The following is a 25,444-nucleotide window of genomic DNA, read 5'->3' as shown; positions in this document are numbered from 1 at the left end:
ACTAATTATAGGAGTGGAGTGACATCATGTTATTTTGTTATATTTATTGAAAATTGTGGACATCTGGGTTGTTTTGTTTTACTTTGTTAGGAAAAGTAGTGTTGAAGGGCAACAACTCTATACACATATTTCATGTTGCTATTACTTTCAGGATAAAGCACTTCTGGTAATGGAGTGGGGTGTGGCAGCACATATCTTTAACCACATCATCAGGACAAGCAAAGGCAGGCAGATGTCTGTGAATTTGAGGCCAGTCTGGTCTACTTAGGGAGATGCAGGCCAGTTTTTAATAAAAATTAAAAAGATTCTGGAACTGTGTACTTAACACGAGTCTTAGTTGGTATCTGGATTATAAGAGTCCCTGTGGAGTCTTGACCATATTTATGTCCCCATTGCTACCAATAGATAGTGATACCAGTTAAGTGTGAGTTGCCTTTTCTGCTTTCCAGAAGTCCTTAGCAAGAGACCTGCTGCTCCTAAGTTGAGGGCAACAGTCTAGTACACTGACAGGGATATGGGAAAGGGTGCATGTGCTTTGAAAATGTCCCTTTCTTCTGCAGTAAGACAGATATGAAATCCAGTCTTAGGTAAGGCAAGAGCCTAATCTGAAAAGACTGGGAAGATGAAAGCAAGAGAGGCGCTTGGCTTTGTGGGAGCTCTGAGGAAAGCCCCGCCCCCCGCCTGGCACAGGCTGACTCCTGGGTATCTCCACCAAGAGCAGCCTCTGCATGACTCCTTGGAAAGCTGTGGACATCAGAAAATAAGGTATTTCTGTGCAACTGTAGAAAAAAGTACATGCTCGGAGAGCTGCTTGGATTGGAAATGGAGATGCATTGCAAAAGAGCTTATTAAACCCAAAGTATCCAGCAGGCAAATGAACCCTTGCAAAGGGAAGAAAGTTCCGTTTCTTTCTCATTCTCTGCCTCAATGAACACACTGGTCACGTGATGTTCTGGAGCTGGCAAGCAACAGGCAGAAAGAGGTGATGGGTAAGTATTCGGGAATTTTGCAAACCAGTTTGGTTACTTGAGATTAGCCACGATAAGAATAATGACAGCAAGGAAATCGCAACTGATACGTTCATAACTTCTTTTTTTTTTCCCATCCCCCCCACCCCCGCCCCTTTCCTAGAGTTCTGGTTTATTGGCTCACCATCCCTCAAATCCCAAAATGCCTTTCATTTCCCTCCAAATTCATGACCCACCATCGCCAATGATCTGTTTGCTCTAAAACCACAATGTTCAAAAGAGAGCGCATCCTGTCCCCTCTTGGGTATGATCTTACTCTGTGTTCTGTATTTTTTGTTCATAACATGTCAGCTTTGTAGACAGCAGCATTCAAACCTCAGAATCACAGGTGGCACGTTACTTGCTAACAAACAAAGCAGAAAAAGAATGGTAGAAATTATTCAAGTGGCATTAATTTCTCAACACATTGTGTCAGCCCTTGTCATAAGCCTCCTGCACACCTTCCTAGAGCATCAACTGATAGAAAATACTGCTTCAGTTCTGGGAAGGGAAACCTTGAGTCCAAGAAGGGTATGTCACTCCCCAAATTATCACAGCTAAGACATCTTCCCGCTGTGACTTTAGGACACTTTATACAAACTGCACACTTAAACAATGTAACATAGTCCTATCCAATTAGTTGCCAAAACCTGCCACCTAAGACTGTACTCATGGTTTCTATGGAGATATTATTTACATGTAATGCAGTGTATGAATCGCAAATGTACCTTCACTGAGTGTTGAGCAATAGACTCCCTCAGTAACTCACAAACTTGTCAGGGTAAAGAACACTTCCAAGTGCTTATCCAGTCAGTGTTCCTCATTGCAGTCAGCATAGGGCTGCTGTAACAGAATCCACAAGTCGTGTGACAAAGATACCTACTCCTCACGATTCTTGAGTCTGATAAGTCCAAGATCCAAGTGGCAGCAGACATAGTGATCCAAATGCTCACCTTCGTACTGTGTCCTCACAGTGGGAGGAGGAGGGCAGATCTCTGAAATAAAGGGCACTGACCTCAAAGAGGAGATCTCTGTCCTCTTGACTATTCTCTAGTGGCTGGTCTCCATCAAGTGTTGTCACAGGGAATTGAGATGACAGCATATGAGTGGGGGCCACCAGCTGAATGTGAAGACCACTGCAGATGCCTGCAGTTTGCTTCATCGTGGGTAAGTTTCTGTCAACTCTAGAAGCTGGTACAAAAGAAAACATGTAGAAGACTCCCTTGTGGAAAGTCTTTTTAACCCTGTACTTTGAGGGTAGTTCTCCAGCGCAGGTTAGATTCCACTATACAGGTAACCGAATGTGTGTCCACTTTCTATTCATGGGCATCCCAGCCCATGACGAGGATGCTATAGACATGTACAAGTTTTCTTAATAGATGTTTTCATTCCTTCTGGATAAGATCTAAAAGTATAAATACCAAAGACTTGGGTGAGGCGCATGCATACCAGAATAAATCTCATCATGCTTTCTCATTTCATATTTTCACTCACAATATGTTATAACTCTATCATTCTAGCAAGTATATATTAATAACACATTGGTTTTAATTTGTATTTTTTTTTGATATATGTAAACGTAGACATTGGAGAAAACACAGGAGTGTATCTCAGTAACTTTACAACAAGGCTCAGAAAGCATTAGATATCAAAAACACAAAACAAACAAAAAGAAACCAGGTACGGTGGTACACATTTTTAACCTTAGCACTCAGGCATCAGGGGCAGGCAGGTATCTGTGACTTTGACGTCAGCCTGCTCTATCCAGTGAGAGTTACATAGTAAGACCCTGTGTCAACAAAGGAAAAAGAAGAGAAAACAAAAGGCAGAGTATGAGGAGGTGACTTAGTGGGTAAAAGAGAAGGCAGGCCAGCATGAGGAACTGAGTTCAGACCTCTAAAGCCTACCTAAGAGGAAGACTCAGTTGTGTGCCTGTTCATCCATCAGGAAACAGGAATCAGAGACTGGAGGAATTCTAGATGTTCACAGGCCAGCCAGTCAAAGAGCAGAACCATCACTGAGGTTGTCCTCTGACCTCCACATGCACACTCACACACACACACACACACACACACACACACACACACACACACACACAGAGGCTATATGAAAAAATGTCTATAATTAAACAATCAAATCCAATGGGGAAAGCCTGAACAAAATGTTTACACAGGCCCTTCACCAATGAACACAGTGGCCACGAAGCACATGGCAAATCTGTGTGACCCTCCTTCCTTCCCCCCGTAGGAGAAATCATCTTTTATTTTTACTACTGTTTTTACACACATAGTTTCCCACCCGAACTCTACACAACTTGGAAGCAGAGAGTATGTTGAAGGCATCTTTGGTTACCTCACTTGAGACATTCTCAAGTAGTTTCAAATGGTTGACCCAATGAAATAAAAACATGTATGGTAAGACCTGAATAAGGCCATTAATATTATAAATAAATAAAACAGTAACAAGAACATTTCCTACAGATGATGGGGGGAAAAATGCCAAGAAATAAAAGCCTTAAGAGGGAGAAAGAGGAGTCCTCAAGGTTGGGTGAAATTACTGTCAAGATATGATATAAAATACAAGAGGAAACAGGGTTTATAAAACAAAATAACAAAGATACTGTTAAAGAAAGCTTCCAAAAATAAGACATATGCTCTCTTCATGGGCAACCTATCTCTGTGTGGGTAATTTTGCGTCTCTGAAAGCCCAGGGGAAAACTATCAGACCAAAACAGGAAGCTGTGCATGTGCTACAGAGCGGAAGTCACTATAGCATGAGTCTCTGTGTACCCTGATGTGCATCCTTCCTTCCAGAAAGCTCAGATTCCTTGTCAGAAATGACACCCAGAAAGCACAGATGGCATCATGCCTGCCTCACTACGTGTTTTGGGTACCCATGACATCATCTTGGAATTCCCAGCATACCACCATCTGAGCCTCACAAGGCATGTAGCCTCTGAAAAGAAAAGTTGTTCTGCAAGGCTCCTGTGAAACCTGCTCATGGTTCATGAGCCACAGTTTAGTGTAACTATAACGAATTTTCTAGAACTAGAGTCTTACTCCAGGCATCTTCACAATTACTTGAAAATAGGAATGCCTATTTGGTTTTCAAAAGATGAGCTCAAGCTAGTTCTGTCCCTCTGGAAGAGACCTGAACATGTCCCAGGTCATCTCATTTCTGTCCCAATCTCCAAACTATTTTGTGAAAGTCACTTGATTCTTGGGTCAAAGCAAGGTTTTCTTTTCCTTCTTTTCTTTCTTTCCTTCTTTCTTTGTTCCTTTCTTCCTTTCTTTCTCTCTCTCTTCTCTTTCTTTCTTTCTTTCTTTCTTTCTCTCTTTCTCTCTTTCTCTCTCTTTCTCTCTCTCTCTCTCTTTCTTTCTTTCTTTCTTTCTTTCTTTCTCTCTTTCTTTCTAATATTTTTTGGAGGGTGAGAACTTTGAGACAGGGTCTCACTATTTACCCCTGACTGTCCTGGAACTCACTGTGTAGATCAGGCTGGCCTCAAACTCACAGAGATCCACCTACCTCTGCCTGCTGAGTGCTGGGATTAATAAGGCATACCATCACCACCTGGCTAAAAAATCACATATTCCAGGCTGGCCTTGAACTCCTGATCCTATTGCATTCAGCAAATCCTACCACCCTGCACCACCACAGCTGAAAACTTTTTTTAATTAAAACATTTTTCATATGATATATTTTGATGGTGTTTCCCCCTCCCTCAATTTCTCCCCTCCCAACTTTGCATTCCTTATCTCTTTCTCCTTTTAAAATAAGCAAACAAAACCAAAAGAAATTCACATGTACAAAAAAAATCCTCACAAAATAGAAATTAAAATAAGCAAACAAAAGACTGATAAGACAAAAAAAAAAGTCCAAGTAAAGCAAAATGAGACAAAAATACCACTGTGTTCCTCGAGTATTGGTGATCTATTGCTGGGCATTCTTTCTTAATAAAGACACAGAAATCATGGCTTTGAACCAGGAAAATTCTGACCAGAATAAGCAAGTTTCTTGACTGTCTTTTTAAGATCTTCAGGGGAAGAGAACACAATCTTTCTGAATATATCACATATGGGGACCAAAGAAGTGAAGCAGAGTGTTAGTGGCCATTCACACTGGGGTTCCTGCAGGTCCAGAGAATAAAAACACAGTTTAGACACACAGCAAAGAGATAAAGGACTTAGAAGAGCCTTTAAAAACGACAGTTTCATACAGGAAATCTATGTGGTGAAAAGGAAAACTGATTCCATAAGTTGTCCTCTGACTTCCACGAGTATGCATATACTCTGGTATGTATGCAATATATAAATCACTAACTATGAAAAACATGATACTCTAGAGACTATGCTGCACTTATAGGCAAAATGTATATCTGTGTGAATTTATATGTGAGTATATGTATGCCAGTGTGTGTGAATAAGTGAGTGTGTGAGTATATGTGTGTGAATGTGTATGTTTGAGTGTGTGTGTGTGTGTGTGTGTGTGTGTGTAAATTTGTATGTGAGTGTTGTGTGTCAATGTGTGTATAAATGAGTATGTGAGTGTCTGTGTGTGAATGTGTATGTTTGGGCGTGTGTGTATAAGACTTTGTGTGTGTGTGTGTGTGTGTGTGTGTGTGTGTGTGTGTGTGTGTATGTTTTCATGGAGCTATCAATGACTAGTGGTCACAACCGGAGGCCATAGCTACAGTGCCAAGGAAACCTTGAAGTCTGATTTGTAGTGAAACTAACCTGAAAATCTTCTATGTAAAGGGATGAAGCCAGTTGGCTTATAAATAGGTATAATTCATATACACACTCATTAATAATTTAAACCTCAGATAAAAAAAATAAGGAGTATTGTAAATTCAATCTGCTCCCCTGCTCTCAGTGAAACTCAAAAGCCAGAGCAGGGATGGAACCCTCTGCTCCTTTCTGCCGACCCAGCTAAATCTAAGTACTGAGAACAGAAAGTGAGGTTCATCCCACTAGACTTCCGTAAGGATGTGAGACACAAGAGCTGCTGTCAGCCTCAAGAAATGGATGTTCTTGGGAAAGCTGGGAAGGACATTTTAGGTTTCAGGATGAGTGACCAAGTTTGTAAACAAACTGAGTGTAACATCAGAATAGAAATATATTAAAGAAGCACAAAGCAATAGTGAGCTGCACACAACAATAGTGAACTGCACACAACAATAGTGAACTGCACAAAACAATAGTGAAATGCATATAACAATAATGAAATGCACACAGCAGTACTGAACTGCCCAAACATATTCCTTTCCTAAAACCCCTGGCTCCTGAGAGCTCACTGCTTTCCTTTTCACACATGAATCCAGCTGTTTTTATGGCCAGCTTTTCGCAGTTAAAAAGAAGTATAAATGTATTTTTCTCTGCTCTAGCAAAATATGAAGATTATAAGCAGGAGTGCCTTTTTAAAAAAAAAATTAACCATACCTGAAACAACACTTCAGAAATATTATTCTGCAAGTAAGGCTAAATCACTATAACAAACAGAAACATATACGTGCATAAATGCTCACACAAAGAGACACGTAAATACATCCATCTCATCTCTCAATTGCAGATTTGAAGCCACAGTCATTGGCATAGGAAAAAATAAAATAGAAATAACAGTGTATGTGATGGCATATGCCTTTAATCACAGCACTCAGGAGACAAAACAAGTGGATCTCTGAGTTCAAAACCAACCTGGTCTACGTAGTGGGAGCCTGGAACAAAAGAATGATGGAAAGAAGAAAGGAAGGAAAAAGGGAGGGATAATGAGAGGGAAGAAAGGAGGGGGGAGGGAGACTATTGTTTAAAGAATTCCTTTGGTCTATATATGAATATGTGCTCCTTCTTGCATTTGAGACTTATCTAAATCACAGCACATCAAAGGAATATCCCATTTAGAATCAATGGGCAGCTCTGCCCTACTAGGTCGTGAGCCTTCAGCCTGCTATTTATGTATTTTGTTTTACATCTCCGTTCAGATCTACTTTCTACCTATCCATTTCTAATTGGGATTCTGCCAGGTACTTTAAAGCATCCGAGTCCTTTCCTACCCATTCTTTAAGATGCTTACTTGAGCATCTTACACATCCCTCACAGGCTTTTATTTGTGCATAATTCTTTGGCACTGCAGGCAGCATGCTCTGAAACAGTTGTTGGGCTTTCTGTGGCCCCCCAAACCATCCTGAGAAGTAAGAAGAATACAGGCAACGTGGGAGCATCTTGAAGTATGTGGTGCCTGGAGGGGTAACGTGTGCTGCTCATTTAATGAATTATCACCTTGGAAGAATAGATTGTAGCGAAGGTGTTCCTGGTGGCATGGAACACAAAAATAGGACGCGGATTCCGTCTGTTTCAGCACTATTTGGCACAGTCAGCACTCTCTAGTTAGACTGGTTTAAAATTGATAACCCAGAAGATGTTTTTAGCCAGTGTTTACAGTATGTAAAGATGCTGTTTAGATTACATGACAGCAGAAACCACAGTACTTCAGGAACTTCCAAATAGAATGTGATTGGTGTGTTTGGTCTTGGAAAACCAAAATGCCTCTCTGGTTCTCTGGTATCTCTTGCTAGAATTCCCAGGGATTTCAAATCCAATGTTGAATTTTCTAAAATCTGTGCTTCAGTAATAAATCCATATGTTTAAGATCTAAATATAAAAAAAAAAAGTAGAAATCACACTTGAATGTCTGGTTTTAACAATGTAGCTATCAGTTAGTTACAATTATAGGATGCCCAGAAGTGCACAGCCACAAAACTAATTTACTCATATTCAAGATATTGTTATTATTGTTATCACAATGCTACAACTTAGGCGTGATTGTCTTTAATTTACAAGTAAAAGAACAAAAAGCTACCAGCTGAAAACATGTCACCTCTCCTCTCAAATCTACATTTTGACCCTTCCATTACACTCCTGTCTATCTGTCCTGTATTAAAGGATGTTCTGAAAAGGCATGGCAGCCTCTACACATGTCACATGGGCATGAAGAGTCAACTTGCTACTCTCTTGCTGCTCCCACCTACAAGAAGCAATGCCTTACTACGGAATGAATGGCTCGGCCACCTGTGTGAGCCATTTATGTAGGTATCTGTGCTGTGGAAACCAGCTACAGTCATATTTCAAAACCAGGGCTTTACTGTTTCAAGAACTCAAGACTCAGGCTATTTTCACAGAAGCTGTTCTTGCCTACTTCTGAGCAGAAAAAGGAAGAGGTTTGAAAAGGAAAAAAAAAAAAAACCAAGCAAACAAAAAAGAAACAGAACAGCTACTTCAAGGCAGACAAAGCCTGCTAGATGGCTGTAGCAGAGACACTTGCTTCTGGAAGGCTCTCCAAAAGAGTTCCTCTGTCAGCTCCTCGACACATCTCTGCACGTTGAGTTCTCTCAAGGAAAGGATCTCATTTCTGTGACACCACAAGTTAAAGTCATCAGTTTCATTGTCTGGGGCCATTGTCCTAAAGTGAGTTATTCACTGTGAGTCAAGTATTAAGACTCCTAAAGCAGAAAACTTAAACAGTGTGCTTGAGAAACACCAAGCCAATTTGTGAAAGTGACATTTCCTAGCTTAAGGGTTGTTCTTGCCTGATCTATTTCCATTAGAGTATCAATTTTTAAGTCTTCTCTGATATAGAAGTAACCTATTATCCTTCAGATGAGGGATTACTAACAAGTTTATGATTTGGGCCGCAATTATGGGTTATCAATAATTGCTTTGTTTGAGCAAACAGATTTCAGCAATTTCTCACCAGTAAAATATTGCTCTCCTGACCTCTACCCTTCAAACTGAAAAAACAGGAGCTAAGTCTGTTGTTAGCAGGTGTGGTCGCCTCAGAGATCCTAATCACAACGGAGTTGTGAATTTTCAAGAATTTCCTTTCTCCTCGGGCCTGAGCTGATGCAATACCCTTCTCCTGAGGAATTCAAATGATTTAGCCCCTCTTCTGTCATTAGCACTCCCTGCTCTGTGGGTTGGGAGGAGATTCAATATGATGCCTGCGATCACATACCTTCAGGAGGGAGCAGATGGTCTGTGTTAGGGTGAGGGGTGAGGAAGCTGACTTGGTGGCCATCCAAGCCAGTAGCAAAGCTAGGCCTGAGTGGGAGCATAGACCAGAGTTACACATCCAAACTCTCGCCGTTCCTTTTCTGCTTTTAAAATTGTTTTAGAAACAATGGGAGAGTAGCCTTGGGACTCCCTTTACACTTTGATCCTTCCCTGCCCTACAGAAATCTAATTATTCTTGCATGTAACGTTGACTTGTTTTGAGTTCTGTTTTCACTGATCTATCATATTTAGTTTTTAGTTTATTCTCTTTTGTCCTAGAGGGGAAATTTTACGGATTTCAGCTTCTCCTAAGAGCAATTCAGGAGGATATCCACAATAGGTTTTGTAAGTCTGATCAGTCTCTGCATAAAAGCTGCAGCTGGAAAAATCACCGGTTTCAAGTGAATTATTTCCTATTTAATGAGTCCATGTCTTTGGACTCATTAGCTCTTAACACAGTGCAGTAAAGTCCTTTAAAGACTTCTGACCAAAAAAAAAAAAAAAAAAAATCTAAAGTATGGTGTGTGTATGCAAAAGTGTGTGTGTGGTCACATGTATGTTTGAGCACATTCACAAGCCAACACATCCCTTAGGTTTGGTGCAGAGGCTACAATAAGAGTTGAGTGTTAAAAATAATAGGCAGAGTCTCAGAAGCCTAAATATTGTTTCCATTTGAGTGCTGCAAAAGGGTCTGAGTGGTTTGTGTTCTACCTAAAATGGTTCGCTCATAAATAATGAATGATAGAAAAGGCAGGATTTGTACCTAAAGCCCCTTTCCATCCCAAAAGAAATTTATGATTCTTTCAAATTTTTCAATAACTACAGTGTGTGAAATATTCTTGACCAAAGTCCTCAGGCAACCAGCTGGAATTACATTCCATATAAAGCAGGGCTACTTCACCTTACACAAGACACTCAACTCCTATTGGAAGAACTGGCTTATAAATGGAAGGATGATTAGCACTGATTTTGTTCTCTAGTAGCCAGTTGTATAATCAAAAATGTCTTGTCATCCCCAAGGGAGAGATAGGAACAGAATTAGCACCATTTATGAATTATTGATATAAGGGATGACTGAATGAGTGGGGAGGGTCTAACCTAACTGAAAATTAAATTTAATTTATTTAATATATATGTGTGCTTATGTCTGTAAGAGATAGGTAGATAGATAGATAGATAGGTAGATAGATGATAGATAGATAGATAAATAGATAGATAGATAGATAGGCAGATAGATAGGCAGATAGAGAAAGGAGAGAGAGTGGGGTGTACATGTGCTAGGGCATGCATGTAGAGGTTAGAGACCAACTCTCTTGAAGTAGATTCTAACTACCATGGAATCAGGGATCTAATTCAGGTCATTAAAATTATGTCTCAAGTGTCTTTACCAGCTGAGCTATTTAGCAAGCCCCTGAAAAGTAATATTATTTTTAAACTGCTATTGTACTTTGATGGACATGGCCACACCACTTGGCCTCTCCTGTAAGAAGTTTTCTGTTATCTAGAATCTGGTCTTGTCTTCTAAAAAAGTACTGACCAAAATAATGTGTGCAAGGATATTGTTATGACTCTGAAGCTGAACCTTTAAGGAGTTTCGCAGCTGCCAGTTTGGTATCTGGGGATGTGTCTCTATGGAGCTCCACATTGAAAGGCAGTCTAGCTTCCTATAGGAAGGTATATGAGAACAAAGCATGACATGGTAACCAACAGACATGAAAGGCACCATCTAGAACTGTGGAAACTGCAGGTCTCCAGCTAGCCCAGCTTATGAGTGAACTTGTGTGAAATTAGACCAAGAACACTTATCCAATTGGAGGAATCTCAGGAGATAGAGAATTGTTTAAGACCTCTACATTTTGGAATGGTTTGCTATGGAACAAAGACTAACAAGGAGATGGTTTCCTGCTTTGGACCCATAGAATGCTGCTATCAAGAGACTCCTGTGTGAGATGTGGCAAAGAAGGTCCAGAGAGGTGAAAGGTGTCACAGTCATGACAACGTGGGTCTCAGTGTCCTGAGAGATGCCATCCAAATTTTAACGAGCCTATTTTGCAGAACCTTGTTCTAGTCAGATGGGAACATGTATCTATAGGATATAAATCATATATAAAACCCATACAGAGAGTGAGGTTAAGGCTTTCTGCCTGTTCTCGAGCAGGATAAAAATCTTAGGCACTATTGTAGAAAGAAAACAAGAGGAGGGAGAGGAGGAAGAGAAGAAGACGAGGAGGAGGAGGAATCCAAAGTCTCAGGCAAAATAAATATCTGTGGATTAAACAGATAACGGTTGTCAAGGTTTTATGTTGATGACTTATGAACTTGGCTAGCCCAGTAACTGTCCCAGAACTTCCTTTTACTCATGGATTCCACTCAAAGCTGACAAAAAGAGTTTGCATGAAGTTTTTTGAAGGTGGAGGTGAAGACACAGCCTAGATCTGAGGACTGGTACCCGGGGTTAGATGCAAGGAAAGAGTGGTACAGGTGTCTGTAGATTCGTACTAGCCCTGATGCTCCCGCCCTCATCCTGTGACCCAATTGCTCTCTCATGTCCTAGGGCTTCAGCAGCTCCCTCCATGGATCAGCTTCAGCATCTTCATCTGCTGGCCTCCTAGAGTTTCCTTGAGCTCTGACTTTTCCAAGATCAGGATGCCAAAATAAGGCAGTTAGCACCTTTTTTGGTTTGACTTTATTTTTTTTTATTACATTTGTTCTTTTTATTGTGTGCATGTATACATGGATGGAGTTCAGAGGACAACTGGCTGGAGTTGGTCCTTGCCTTCTACCATGTGAATCCAAAAATGTAACTTAGGCCATCAAGCCTGACTCTGCAGGTGCCTTAGTCGCTGAGTCCTCTTGTCAGCACAAAAACCAAGAGTGCTCTCTCTCTCTCTCTCTCTCTCTCTCTCTCTCTCTCTCTCTTTCTTCTTCTTCTTCTTCTTCTTCTTCTTCTTCTTCTTCTTCTTCTTCTTCTTCTTCTTCTTCTTCTTCTTCTTCCCCCCTCTCTCTTCCTTTCTTTTTATTTGCTTTATATCCTGCTCACTGCCTCCTTCCTGGTCACCCACTCCCACAGCCCTTTCCCCATTCCTCCCTCCCCTTTTCCTCTGAGAGGGTAAAGTCCCCCCCCACAAGTTGTCCACCCCCCCCCCACACACACACACACCCTGGCCCATCAAGTTTCTGCGGGACTAGGCACAACCTCTCCTACTGAGGCCAGACCAGGCAGCCCGGCTAGAAGAACATATCCCACAGACAAGAAACAGCTTTTTGGGTAGCCCCCCCAACTCCAGTTGTTCGGGACCCACAGGAAGACCAAGCTGCACATCTGCTGCATATGGGAGGAGAAGAGGGTTTAAGTCCAGTCCATGTATGCTCTTTGGTTGGTGGTTCAATTTTTGAGAGCCCCAAGGGTCCAGGTTAGTTGAATCTGTTGGTAGTCCTGTGGAGTTCCTACCCCCTTAGGGGCCCACCCATAACCCTTCATCCAACTCATCCAGAAGAGTCTCCAAGCTCCATCCACTGTTTGGCTGTGGCTGTCTGCATCAGTGTGAGTCAGCTACTGGGAGGAGCCTCTCAGAGGATAGACATGCTAGACTCTTGTCTGCAAGCATAACAAAGGATATCATCAATAGATAGTGTCAGGGATTGGTGCTTGCCCATGGGATGGGTCTCAAGTTGAGCCAGTTATTGGTTGGCCATTCAGTCTCTGCTCCATCCCCCATTCCTGCATTTCTTGCAGACAGGACAAATTTTGGGTCAAAAGTATCGTGGGTGGGTTGGTGTCCCATTCCCTCCACTAGGGTTCCTGTCTGGCTACAGGAGATGGCCTCTTCAGGTCCATATTCCCAGCAGGGAGTAGCTTTTAAATCTGCTCTTTCTCCTCTTCCTTTTAGATTTCTCCCACATTTATGTAGACTCTCCTACTGAGGATTATCATGACATAATGCTAACATTAGTATAGTAATCACAGTGTCTCATCATACTCAAGTTCTTTTATTTTTCAGATGTGCTCTGATAGATCCTATTCAGAAAGAAGAGATGCTGAGAATGGGATTTTGCTCTTGATTCCTCCCCTAGCTTCACATCCTTGCATCCGTGATACTGGGAAATGTCCTTCCATGACCATATATCCACCATTCTATTGATATGGTCATGGACAGAGAGGGGCTAAGAGCAAAGATCACAGTCTTTCCTCTCAAAACAGCAAAGGGAGCCAAAATGTTGTCTAAAGATACAGGGATCCTGCAGACAAATTGGAGGATTTCAAAATCAAGAATAGATCGGCAAGAGAAGGTGAGATGGTTCCGCAGAAAGAGACTGTGTCGGTCCCTAAATGGTGAATCAAAACCACATGTACCTCCAGTTCCAGGAAGTCCCGTGCCTCCTTCTGACATCTAGAGTCACCACGCATGCACATGGTGCACATACATGCAGGCAAAGCACTCGTACACATCTAATCAAATAAGTAAATCCATGAATAAAATTCTAATCCATAAGAATGGGTACAATCGTGTTCCACTGTATACACGTAAGAAATGCTTGAGAATAAAGAAAAATTAAGTCAGGTGAGGTGATACTTGTCCTTAATCCCAGTACTCAGGAGATAGAGGCAGGAGGATCTCTCTGAGTTTGAGCAGCCTGGTCTGCACAAGGAATTAGTTCCAGGTCAGCTAGGACTATGTAGAGAGATCCCATCTTTAAAAATTAATATTAGAATTAATTAATTACTAAACATAAGGCAAAAGTAAAGGCTGGCATTAGACTTGCTGGTGAGACAAGAGACTGTTTACGGAGTTAGAAGGGAAATGTTTGAGAGAATATTCATGGTTTCCATGTCTGTGAAGTATACAAAAACACCATATGAAAACTCGATCAGCAAATGTAATTTTGAATGGTATAAAATCAGAAAAGAATAAAAAATTGTATTTAAGACAGATTGAAATGTGCCAAGAAGAAGCAAACGCTACAAGCTCCTTGTTTGGTGTAACCTGCTTCACACTTCAGACAGCCCTAACATGGGGCCTTTTCCATGGGGATTTAAAGGAATTATAAAAAATTTTAAAAAGTAACACAGCAGACAACAGTTCTGAATTTTAGACTTTTTTTTTTTTTTAATATTTTATGTTTGCTTCACTGGAGGTAATGCATGTGCCATGGCATAGCTTACAGACAGGGGTCAGAGGGCAACTTATGGTTCTCTCCTTCCATTATGTGGGTTCCAGAGATTGAATTTAGGTCATCAGACGTTACAAGTGTCTTTACTCCCTGAGCCATCTCATAGGCTCATTTTGTTTGTTTGTCTGTCTGGTTTTGTTTGGTTTTAGCTTTGTGTCTCAGGTCAAATACATACTTCTGAATCTCAGTTAGTTCTCTGAGTGTTTAACTCTGGAACAAAAACGGATGGAAGGACCTACATTAAGAAGTCTGCCACTCTCAAAGATGCCCTGAAGATCTCCTAGATACCTGTCAACTGTGTATGACTAGATGTGTACAAAGGGACCCTGACTTAGTTGATTTTCAGCAGAAACAGAACCAGGAAATCAGATCCTTTGCAAACCATTATAGATGAGTCTGAGCTCTTCAGCTTACAATCACACCACGGGGAATATTTATCTGTATCCAACAGCATGAGCTCCTTCCTGTTCTCGGTACCAAAGGAAATAATGTAGATGTTGTTTTAAAGGCATCAAAATGCAACATACCATAGAAGAAGAAAAAACAAGCCAGCCACACCATTTGCTTTTGTTCCTGTGATAAAGCATGAAAGTTTGCTCTGTGTGTGTGTGCCTGTGTTCGTGTGTGTGTGTGTGTGTGTGTGTGTGTGTGTGTGTGTGTGTGTGTGTGTGCCAATGTGAAAGCATCTGGTACTGATGTCCTTGATGTGGTCTTCAGCTCTGCATCAGATGTGAAGCCATGAGGGTCTCAGCTTTGCCAGAAGGCCCTAGAAGATGGTCCTAAAGGAAAGCAAACTTTTCTCTCACATTGTATTGTGCATTCAATAGCAATGTTGATAAAAGCATAATATCAATCAGGTGAACTTATTTGTGAGACAAATACCTCTATTTTCTTTATAATACACTGAATTCTAGAGAGTTAGGCAAAACTATGGTCCATAGGAAGAGATTCTGTTCAGCAAAATAGAGTTCAAATTCACAGCTTTCAGAAGCAGCAGAGGATCTTGTCTGTAAGGGGCTCTGGGTGTGAAGTGGGTTGTCAGTCTTCCAAGTCTGGAATTCAATTTTTCTTGTTTTCCCAGAGTGAAAAATGGCATCTGGAATGTCATTACCTCTAAAGACAAATATTTCAAACATTCTCTCTGGCATCTTTACTCTGTAGACTCTGTCCCCGTAGCAAATGACTTCTCAATGCTTCCTTAATCCTGATTTTCCCAAAACACTCTGCTCAGACTTCATCTCTTCTCAAGGCCTTCTCCTGAGGTACCTACTGCTCATCAAGCAGACGCACCACCCCGCAGAGTCTATAGAAGTAGAGGACTTCTTTGATCCATGGGTTGTAAGACTGACATCTGTGACATCTCTCCTTCTGCTGAGGCCCTAGTATTTGAAAAGCCCTGAACCTCAGCCTGCTTATCTCTATAACTTTCTGGGGCTGAGTAGACAGGGGTTAACGAACACTTGTGTAATAAGTGGGTTTTAAACAAGCAAATGTTAATTATTATATAATAATTCTACTAGGGACTGGCTTCATGCCTTTAATCCAGGCATTTGGTGTGGGGACTGGAGGCAGGCAGAGGCAGATAGACCTCTATGACTTCAAGTCCAGCCTGGTCTACATAGTGAATTCCAGGCCAGTCAAGACTACATAGTGAGATCTTGTCTCCAAAAAAAAAAAAAAAAAAAAAAAATCTAATTAAGTATAGTATCTATTACAGCCCAAGTGTTAATCGCAGGTATGAAAAGCACTACATTAAGGAGATCAGACATAATGTACATTTGTTTCTTAGCCACAGATCAAATGTGTGAATGTCTACACCCATGCTTAACCTGGAGAACAGTGTGGTTTGCACCTTGTGAGTGGTGTAAACTTACAGTATGATGAGTATTCTCTCATAGTCTCTTGTAGTCTCCCTCTCTCTCTTCCTCCCTTCCTCCCTTTCTCTTTCTTTCTCTCTCTTTCCCTCTGCACCCCCCTCTCTATAGCATTGGAACCAAAACTTAGCAAAGAGTGATCATTCTGTGGTTTTGGACCCACCGATGGGCCCACTAGTCCTATTGCTTTCTTTGAGATAAATGTACAAATTCTCCAAACCAAGAATTAAAGGGAAAAAATAAGGGTTTAATTTTTTTTTTGAAAATAAAATATTCCCTTCTGTTGGTTAATTTATTTAAAATCCATCCCCATCACTTAATTAGCATCATTTATTCTGGTATAATTCTACACTTGTTGCTTTGTTCAAAACTTTAAGTTCTGAGCACTGTGTGTTTCGTATTTTCTCCCTCTGCTCATTGAGCTGCATGGTTCCAGGCAAACTGTGATTAAGAAAATGAGTTTTGCTTTTAATCAATTAAATTAAAAAGTTGGCACAATGAAGCTCATAACTCCTTAAAATAATGACTAAATAAAAAGGAGCTAGTTTAATATTTAGCACAGTGAGACAGCCATCAGAAGGTAATAAAACCAGACACATTTAAAGAGATAAAAGTGACAAACCTATATAATACAAACGGTTTATCCCAATAACCTCTAAAATTAGCATCTTATCATACCGTACCTGCAGATCATTGTGCCTCAAACCAAACCCACCATCATGTTACAAAGCCATCACTCCTGAGGCCCTTACATTCTCAGCAAAGAAACACGACAAGGAAACCATGAAACTATTTCTCTTTGTCTGTCTTTTCTTTTACTGAAAATAGGGTTTTTTCCTCACACAATGTATCCTGATTATGGTTTTCCCTTCCTCTACTCCTCCCACTTCCTCATCACTCTCCCTCCCAACTGAATCCACTTTCTTTCTATCTCTCACTAGAAAACAAATAGGCTTCTAAGGGATAATAGTAAAATATATAATGTAATAATTAACATAATATGATAAAATAAAACTAATATCAGAATTGGCAAATAAGCAAACAGAAGGAAAAGAACTCAAGAAAAAAGAACAAAAAAAAAAAAAAAAAAAAAAAAACAGAGACCCACCTGTTCACACTTCCCTGGAACCCCATAAAACACTAGCCTGGAAGCTATGATACAAATTCAGACCCATTAGGACCTTGTGCTTGCTGCCTTAGTCCCTGTGAGTTGGTATGAGTTTTACCGTATTAATAGGGCTTTGTTTCCTAGGTGTCCTCCATCCCCTCTGGCTCTTACAATCTTTCTGCCTCCTCCTCCTCAGGGTTCCTGAGTCCTGAGGGGTTGGATTTGATGGAGACATCCATTTAGAGCTAAGTATTCGTAGGTCTCTCTCTCTATATATAATGTCTGGCTGGGAGTCTATGTATTTGTTCCCATCTGTTATTGGAGGAAGCTTCTCTGATGATGGCTATGCAAGACAGTGATCTATGAGCATGACAGAATGTCATTATGGGTCGGTTTTGTTTTGTTTTGTTTTGTTTTGTTTTGTTTTGTTTTGTTTTGTTTTGTTTTGTTTTAGGATAGTAGTATTTGGTTTTACCATAGGTTAATTGGCTATCTAGTCTTGGGATTTTGATCACCCGTCAGGTATGGGTTGCATCTTGTGAACTGGGCCTTAAGTCACATTCAATATTGATTAGTTACTCCCACAATCTTTGTGCCACTATTGCCCTAGCATAACCTACATGCAGGACACAAAGGGTTTGATTGGGTTGGTAGGCCTTCATATGACCCCTCAAATGGCCCTTAATTTTAGCTGTCTTTCTCCATATTCACTCTCTCTCTCTACACACTTTATCCTCCATTCATCCATAAATAACTATTCAATTTTCATTTTCTAAAGAGATCTATCTGCCCCCAACCCTAGTCCTTTATTCTATACATACTATCATGGTTTCTATGAATTGTAGCTTGCTTATCATTAACTCAACATTAATATACACATATAAGCAAGTATATACCCATTCTTTCTGGGTGAGGTATACCTCACTCTGTATGATTTTTCTCCTCCCTTTCCAATTTGTATACCGTTAATCTCCTTCAGTCATCTTATCACTCTAGCTAGGACTTCAAGTACTATATTGGTTTTTATGTGTTTTGATATGTTCTTGGATTCATGTTGCAAGTATTTTAGTGGGTATTTTTACATCTATGTTTATAAGGGAAACTGCTCTTCAATTCACTTTCTTTGTTGAGTCTTTATGTGGTTTGGGCAACAGGATAAATGTGGCCTCATAAAGTGAATTGGGCAATGGTCTTTCTGCTCTGTTTTATGGAACAATTTGAGGAGTATTGGTGTTAGCACTTTTCACAGCCACTATGCCTCAAAAGTTTAGGCCTAGACAAAGTAGTACACGCCTTTAATCTCAGGAGACTGAGGCAAGAAGATCTCTGAGTTCAAGGTCAGCCTGGGACAAAACTAGTCCCAGATCCAGGTGTGGTGGTACACACCTTTAATCTGGGCCACACCTTCTGCTGGAGACCTACATAAGGACATTGGAAGAAGGCATGTTCCACTCTTCACTGTTGCATGCCCATTTCCTTGACTATCTAACCTATCTCTGTTACTGGTAGATTGTCTCTAGATTATTATCCATCTATTGAATTCCAACACCTTCTACATATCTCTCTTTTCAGGCTCTCCTTCATGCACGGGCATGCAGAAGCTTAGGAGTAGAATGATGGTATTTGTTATTCTGTTAGCACAGTTTTATTAACTTTCCCAGTGCTGGTCTTTGTATTCAGAGAACTGCAACCTAGTCTATACATTCTACTGTGATCATATGGTACCTACACTTTCTGAGAGCACCGTCTTCTTAAAACACATAGTGGGAACTTGAGAAGGGATCATAGAATTTGGAGTTTAAGAATGAATTGCCCCACTACTCCTGGCCACTTGGGCTCTCAGTTTGGAACTGATCATGTCTCCCTACAATATCTGAGTACCCAGCCACCCTAATACAGCTTCATCACCTAGAAGCCCATAATATATCAATTATGTATAAAACACGTGTTCAAAAATCTGTATAGTATAAGATCTATCAGAAGGAATATGGCTTTGCTGACATTGTTCTTCCTGAGTTTAGTGTAGATGAGGAAAAAACTAACCAGATGAAACAGCACAAGAGAAAGATAGTCACTGTGGCTGCTGGTCACTGATGTGGCTCTTTATGGTGTCATTTTCATTTTTTTTTTTTTTTTTTTGGTTTTTTTGAGACAGGGTTTCTCTGTGTAGCTCTGGCTGTCCTGGAACTCACTTTGTAGACCAGGCTGGCCTCAAACTCAGAAATCCGCCTGCCTCTGCCTCCCAAGTGCTGGGATCAAAGGCGTGCGCCACCACGCCCGGCTATGGTGTCATTTTCAAATACATGCTTGTACACAGATGTATTGGGTCAAGTGTGTATGTGCCTCTTACTAGTGACTGCTATAAAGCTTAAATGGGCTGAGGTTCAAGGCCAATCTGGGCTGCATAGCATTACATCTATGATACTGTTTCCAAAAGAAAGAAAGAAAGAAAGAGAGAAAGAAAGAAAGGAAGGAAGGAAGGAAGGAAGGAAGAAAGAAAGAAAGAAAGAAAGAAAGAAAGAAAGAAAGAAAGAAAGAAAGAAAGAAAGAAAGAAAGAAACTAAAAGCCATTTAAACAGCTTAGGTGATAAGTATTCTTCTGGATATTATCTCCAGATGGATTGCTTTCCCTATTTCATCCATTGCATTGCATTTAATCCCTTTTGACTCCCCACAATACACAGAACAAAATCCAAACTCTTTTAGAACTTGTTCAAAATTATGAAGGTCCAACTTGCTGATCAGCTCCACAAAATCTCTTCTCAACTTCTCCCTTGGAGTCAAAGGAAGTGGGTGGTAAGTGAGGAGTCCAGATCCTTCCTTATAAGGAGCCGTGTGTCTATCTTCTCTGCTTAGGAGTTGTGTGGACCCTGATTTATGCATTGTGTCAAGAAGCAGATTCAGAATCAAGTGTGTGATACTTGCTACTCTGCCACTTCAAATCACAAGAAGAAAGGAAGGGCCATCTCTCAAGGCAGGATAGGAGAACCCTATCCATCAGATGAGCCCAACCAGGGACCAGAGGAGGATCCTAAACACTGGAGCACCAAATCCACAAGATAAGAAAATCTGTGGCCCAAAAGTCCATTAAAAAGAAAGTGGCCATAAAATTTAATATGAATATCTTTAAGAACGCTCCCTCCTTGACAATGATCAATAGGTTAGTGACCCTGAAAGTCAAACAGAGCTATTTGATCAAAATGGAATGAAACGCAAGGCTGTAGAAAGAACGAGGAGACAGAAAAGCTGTAAGACTTTTAAATTACAGATAGGCAGCAGGGTATGGTGGCACATACCTTTAATCCCAGTACTCAGGAGGCAGAGGCAGGCAGGTTTCTGTGAGTTTGAGATAAGCCTGGACTATAAAGAGAGTTCCATATCAGCCAGGGCTGATACCCAGAGAAACCCTGTCTCAAAAAACCAAAATAAAACAAAACAAAATAAAACAAAACCACTACCGATAGGCATGGTGGTTCACCCATAGTCTCAGAAGCAATTGGGGGCTTGGAAGCCAGCCTAAGTTTCAGAGCAAGACCATGCCCCACCTCACACCCCAAAAAGCTGAGACTCATAGATAAAATTAATACACAAGGTTTGGAATAAATACCATTAAAAAGAAACTCCCCTAAGCTTAAATGCAAGTGTAAATTTTTTATATAAAGTCAAGTATATTAATGCATGCCTCAGTCTCCTGAGATTAAAGGCATGTACTACTTTGCCCACTCAGGAGGCAAAAGCAGAGAGTCCTCTACGAGTTCAAGTCCAACCTGGTCTACATAATGAGTTTCAGACCTGCTAGGCTGCATAGTGAGATCTTGTCTTAAAACAAATAAATAAAATACAGATACATTTTTAATTATAAGTTTTGTCTATCAACATTCAGAATGTCAAACAGAAAGAGGAAATTTAAAAGGTTCACAGAAATGTGAAAATGGTTTTCTTACACTTTGAATCCAGATGTTCTCGCAGATCCAGGTATGAGGGAAAAAAATGGAAAAAAAAAAAGCCTCTCAGATTCTGAGATTAAATTGTTTTAAACCTAAACTCCAGAGCTATTAATTATTTATAAGAATAAAAGATAAATCTGGGGGCATAAAAAGACTTGACAAAATTTCAACATAAATTACTTACTGCAATACTTAAAGATGAGGGGAAAGAAGCCTAGACTAAAAAGAGTAATAAAGAGCTCCTTTAACTCCAGCACTCAGGAAGCAGAGGCAGGTGGGTCTCTATGAGTCTGAGAACAGCCTTGTAAAGGCTAGGCTTGCAACCAAAATATTGACACAGTTCCAGGCTAACCAGTGAGACCCTGTCCCAGTGAGACCCTGCCTCAAATAACTAAAGTTACTCAATTCTTTATTCAGTTCAAATGATCACTATTTGTTGAGAAACTAAAACACTTAAGGGAATTATATGAATTCCTCTAGAAATAATGAACTCCTTTAAGAATTTTATTTATTTATTCATTTTACAATCCAATATTAGCCCTTTCTTTCCTCCCAGTATCCCCTCACGCAAGTCCTTCCCCCATTCCATCTTTCCCTTTTTTCAGAAGGGGAAGTCCCCCTCTGGGTATCACCTCCCCACCAACAACACCCCCGCCCCATTCGCATCTGCCTCCCTACTACCCCAAATACACACACACACACACACACACACCATACCCTCACACTCCAAACCCTCGCACTCCCACATCCCCATACATCAAGTTGTTACTGGATCCACAGGCAGGCAGGCAGGCAGGCAGGCAACAAGCTTGGGGACAGCCCATGCTCCAGTTGTTGGGGGATTTTTTTCCCTGAAGACCAAGCTGCTCATCTGCTACACATGTGCAGGGGGCCTAGGTTCAGCCTCTGTTAGCTTTTTGGTTGGTGATTCAGTCTCTGGGAGCCCCCAAGGGTCCAGTTTAGTTGACTCTGTTGGTTTTCTTGTGGAGTCCCTGTACCCTTCAGGTCCCTCAAAGCTCCCAACTCTTCTTTAAGACTCCCAGAGCTCCATTTAATATTTAGGTATGGGTCTCTGCACCTCTTTCCATTGGCTGCTTTGAGGAGCCTGTCAGAGGACAGTTATGCTAGGTTCCTGTCTTTGTAGATTGTCCCAAGCAGACCCACAACAATCAAGTTTTTAAAATAGCCAATGGAAACATTAGAAGAAAGAGAAGCATTGCCAGGAGGTGGTGGTACACACCTTTAGTCCCAGCACTCAGAGCTAAGGCAGGCAGATCTTTTGAGTTCTAGAGGAGCCTGGTCCACAGGGAGTTCAAGGGCAGCTGAAACTACACAGAGAAACCCTGTCTCGGAATACCACCCTCCCCCAACCCTCCACACACAAAGAGACAGGGAGGGTAGAGAGAGAAAAGGGAAATGGGATATTACTTATTTTTGCTCATGATTGGTAAATGTTGAAATTCAGTCTTTCAACTCAGATTCTGGGTTATAATGACTTTATACTCCTGGTGGCAAAGTAAATGACATTCTTATTTTTAGTAACCTCTAGTTCACCATCCCTCTAATGAAGATGACATAAATACCTACATCCCTTTTCTTTTGATGCATATCTTAGTTAGGGTTTTACTGCTGTAAACAGACACCATGACCAAGGCAACTCTTACAAGAACACCATTTAATTGGGACTGGCTTACAGGTTCAGAGGTTTAGTCAATTATCATCAAGGCAGGAGCATGGCAGCATCCAGGTAGGCATGGCTCAGGAGGAGCTGAGAGTTCTACATTTTCTTCTGAAGGCTGCTAGGAGACTAGTTTCCAGGTAACTAGAGTGGGTGTATAAAAGCCCATGCCCACAGTGACACACCTACTTTAACAAGACCACACCTTCTTATAGTACCATCCCCCGGCCAAGCATATACAAACAAGCACAATTCCCTGTGATCATCATTAGATCCACCTATGGATTGTACATAATCTCCAAGCTCCTGGCTTCAAAATGATCCTGCAAGAGAGCTGGCTCTCTGTTGTCAAATATGCCAAATTGTCAATGTCTCACAATATGAAAGGAGGAAAGATTATGACATAGATGACTTATGACCTGAAAGTATAAACCTTGTAATTCCAAGGAAAACACATAGCACAGGCAAGTGCTGAAGGGTTCTTTAAAGAACTTGGACTGCTGAGGTGGCCAAGTGGGTAAACAATACTGGCCACCAAGCCTGACCATCTTAGTTCAATATCTGGAACCCACATGGTAGAAGAGAATGAACTCCCACAAGCTGTCCTCTGACCTCTCATGTATACTGTGGAATGATTACGTCACCCTCCCACTTCCATACACAAAATAGATAGATGTAATCAATGTTAAAAAACAAAAAACAAAACAACTTCACAGATCGCAGGGCATCAAAGACCAGCCCTGTAGCAAGTCCTACGGCAGTGAAGGCTATTTATTGTCTTACTGGCCTGATTCTTGGCTTCCTTACTTCGTACACAATGCTTTGTGTTACACATAGTACAATATACAAAAAGGATTTGTGTGATTTTATTCCATGAAGTTACTGAGTATATTGAAAATAACATCTTGAAAAAGTTATAAACATGATCAGGAAACATGGGCATGTTATCGGAATATAGTTTTTGGTTTTAACTAATAAGAAATTGTCGGGCTGGTGAGATGGCTCAGTGAGTAAGAGCACCCGACTGCTCTTCCGAAGGTCCGAAGTTCAAATCCCAGCAACCACATGGTGGCTCACAACCATCGGTAACAAGATCTGACTCCCTCTTCTGGTGTGTCTGAAGATAGCTACAGTGTACTTACATATAATAATAAATAAATTAAAAAAAAAAAAAAAAAAAGAAATTGTCCACAGACTTCAGCTGCCTAAGGGCTGTATAGGCCTTTTTATGAGGATGAAAATGACCTAAAGGACTTTTTAATAGAAAAGGAGATTTTTTTTAATTAGGTATTTTCTTCATTTACATTTCAAATGCTATCCCAAAAGTCCCCCAGACCCTCCCCCACTCCCCTACCCAGCCACTCCCACTTCTTGGCCCTGGCGAGCTATTGGATGGAACACAGGGCCCCCAATGGAGGAGCTAGAGAAAGCACCCAAGGAGCAAAAGGGGTTGGCAACCCTATAGGTGGAACAACAATATGAACTAACCAGTACCCCGGAGCTCTTGACTCTAGCTGCATATGTAGCAGAAGATGGCCTACTAGGGAAGAGAGGCTACTTGTACTACTACTACATTGGGAAGAGAGGCCCCTTGGTCTTGCAAACTTTGTATGCCTAAAGGACTTTTAACAAAGAGGAAGAAAACTGAAACCTAAATAAGGAGAAGAAGGAGGAAGAGGGGAAGATCAAAGATGTCCGTGTCCATGTCCGTATTCACCCACACATCAGCACCCTGAGCTCTACCAAAGCCCTTTCTCTAAGTTCTGCTTCACTTTGCTATTTAAATTCTTGTACATTTTGAAAAAGGGATAACTAATATAAAATCCCCCAATTTATTTAGCAACTCAATCAGAGTAGCCCTGATATCCAGGAAAGAAAGTAATTATAAAGAGGAGAATTATTAAACTAATGAAATATACACAATTTCTAGATAAAATAACAAAGCATGGAAAAGTAGGTTGACTGCAGCAAGGGAGGGGGAGGAGAGGGGAGGTAACAAAGCCCTTAGAAGTCAGCAAAGGAGGGGGTGGGGAGGGGAGAGGAGGGGGAGGGGGGAGGAGAAAGCCGGGAGAAAATAGATGACTTAGAAACATTATACATTGTTTAGGAATGAAGGTGTCAATTTTCTCAAAATTAGGAGGTAGATCAAGCTCTGAGAGACTTTGGAAGACATAGGACAAATCTGACTGTTGAAGGAAAGACGACAGTTTTCTAGAGAAAGTAGGCCTACCAGGTGTTGAGTCTTCTGCAGGTGAGACACTGCAACCCCCAGGCAAGCTTTTCTTCAAGGAAGTATCTCAAAGTAGCTGTTTAGCTGCAGGGCAGTGGCAGTTGCCAATCTGCCTGCAGACAGGGGTTAAGAAAAAGTATTTGGTCAAGCACCTGGCTCACTCTGTAATTTATTGCTTGGGAAGTTGAGAAAGGAGGATAAAGTGCGTGCGCGCGCGCGCGCGCGCGCGTGTGTGTGTGTGTGTGTGTGTGTGTGTGTGTGTGTGTGTGTGTGTGTGTGTGTTTGTGTGTGTGTGTGTGTGTGTCTATGTGTGTGTGTCTGTGTGTGTGTGTGTCTATGTGTATGTGTGTGTGTGTGTGTGTGTGTGTGTGTGTCTGTGTGTG

The 25,444-nt window shown here is 41.1% G+C and overlaps 1 long non-coding RNA gene across 1 annotated transcript in view; it reads right to left on the bottom strand.

Moving 5' to 3' along the window:
• The window catches only part of Gm20098 (predicted gene, 20098), an 82,531-nt gene extending 57,355 nt beyond the window's left edge, over window positions 1–25,176 (bottom strand). The window contains exons 1-2 of the long non-coding RNA NR_045095.1: window positions 25,062–25,176; window positions 2,023–2,412 (exon numbers count right to left, since the gene is read on the bottom strand). This is a non-coding gene — a long non-coding RNA (predicted gene, 20098). The remainder of the gene's footprint in view (window positions 1–2,022; window positions 2,413–25,061) is intronic.
• Window positions 25,177–25,444: the final 268 nt, after the last annotated feature.

This window comes from Mus musculus, chromosome 17 (genome assembly GCF_000001635.26).
Source record: "Mus musculus strain C57BL/6J chromosome 17, GRCm38.p6 C57BL/6J".
Classification (NCBI taxonomy): domain Eukaryota; kingdom Metazoa; phylum Chordata; class Mammalia; order Rodentia; family Muridae; genus Mus; species Mus musculus.
Note: the sequence above shows the minus strand (reverse complement) of the source record. Positions and strands in the feature narration are given on the sequence as shown.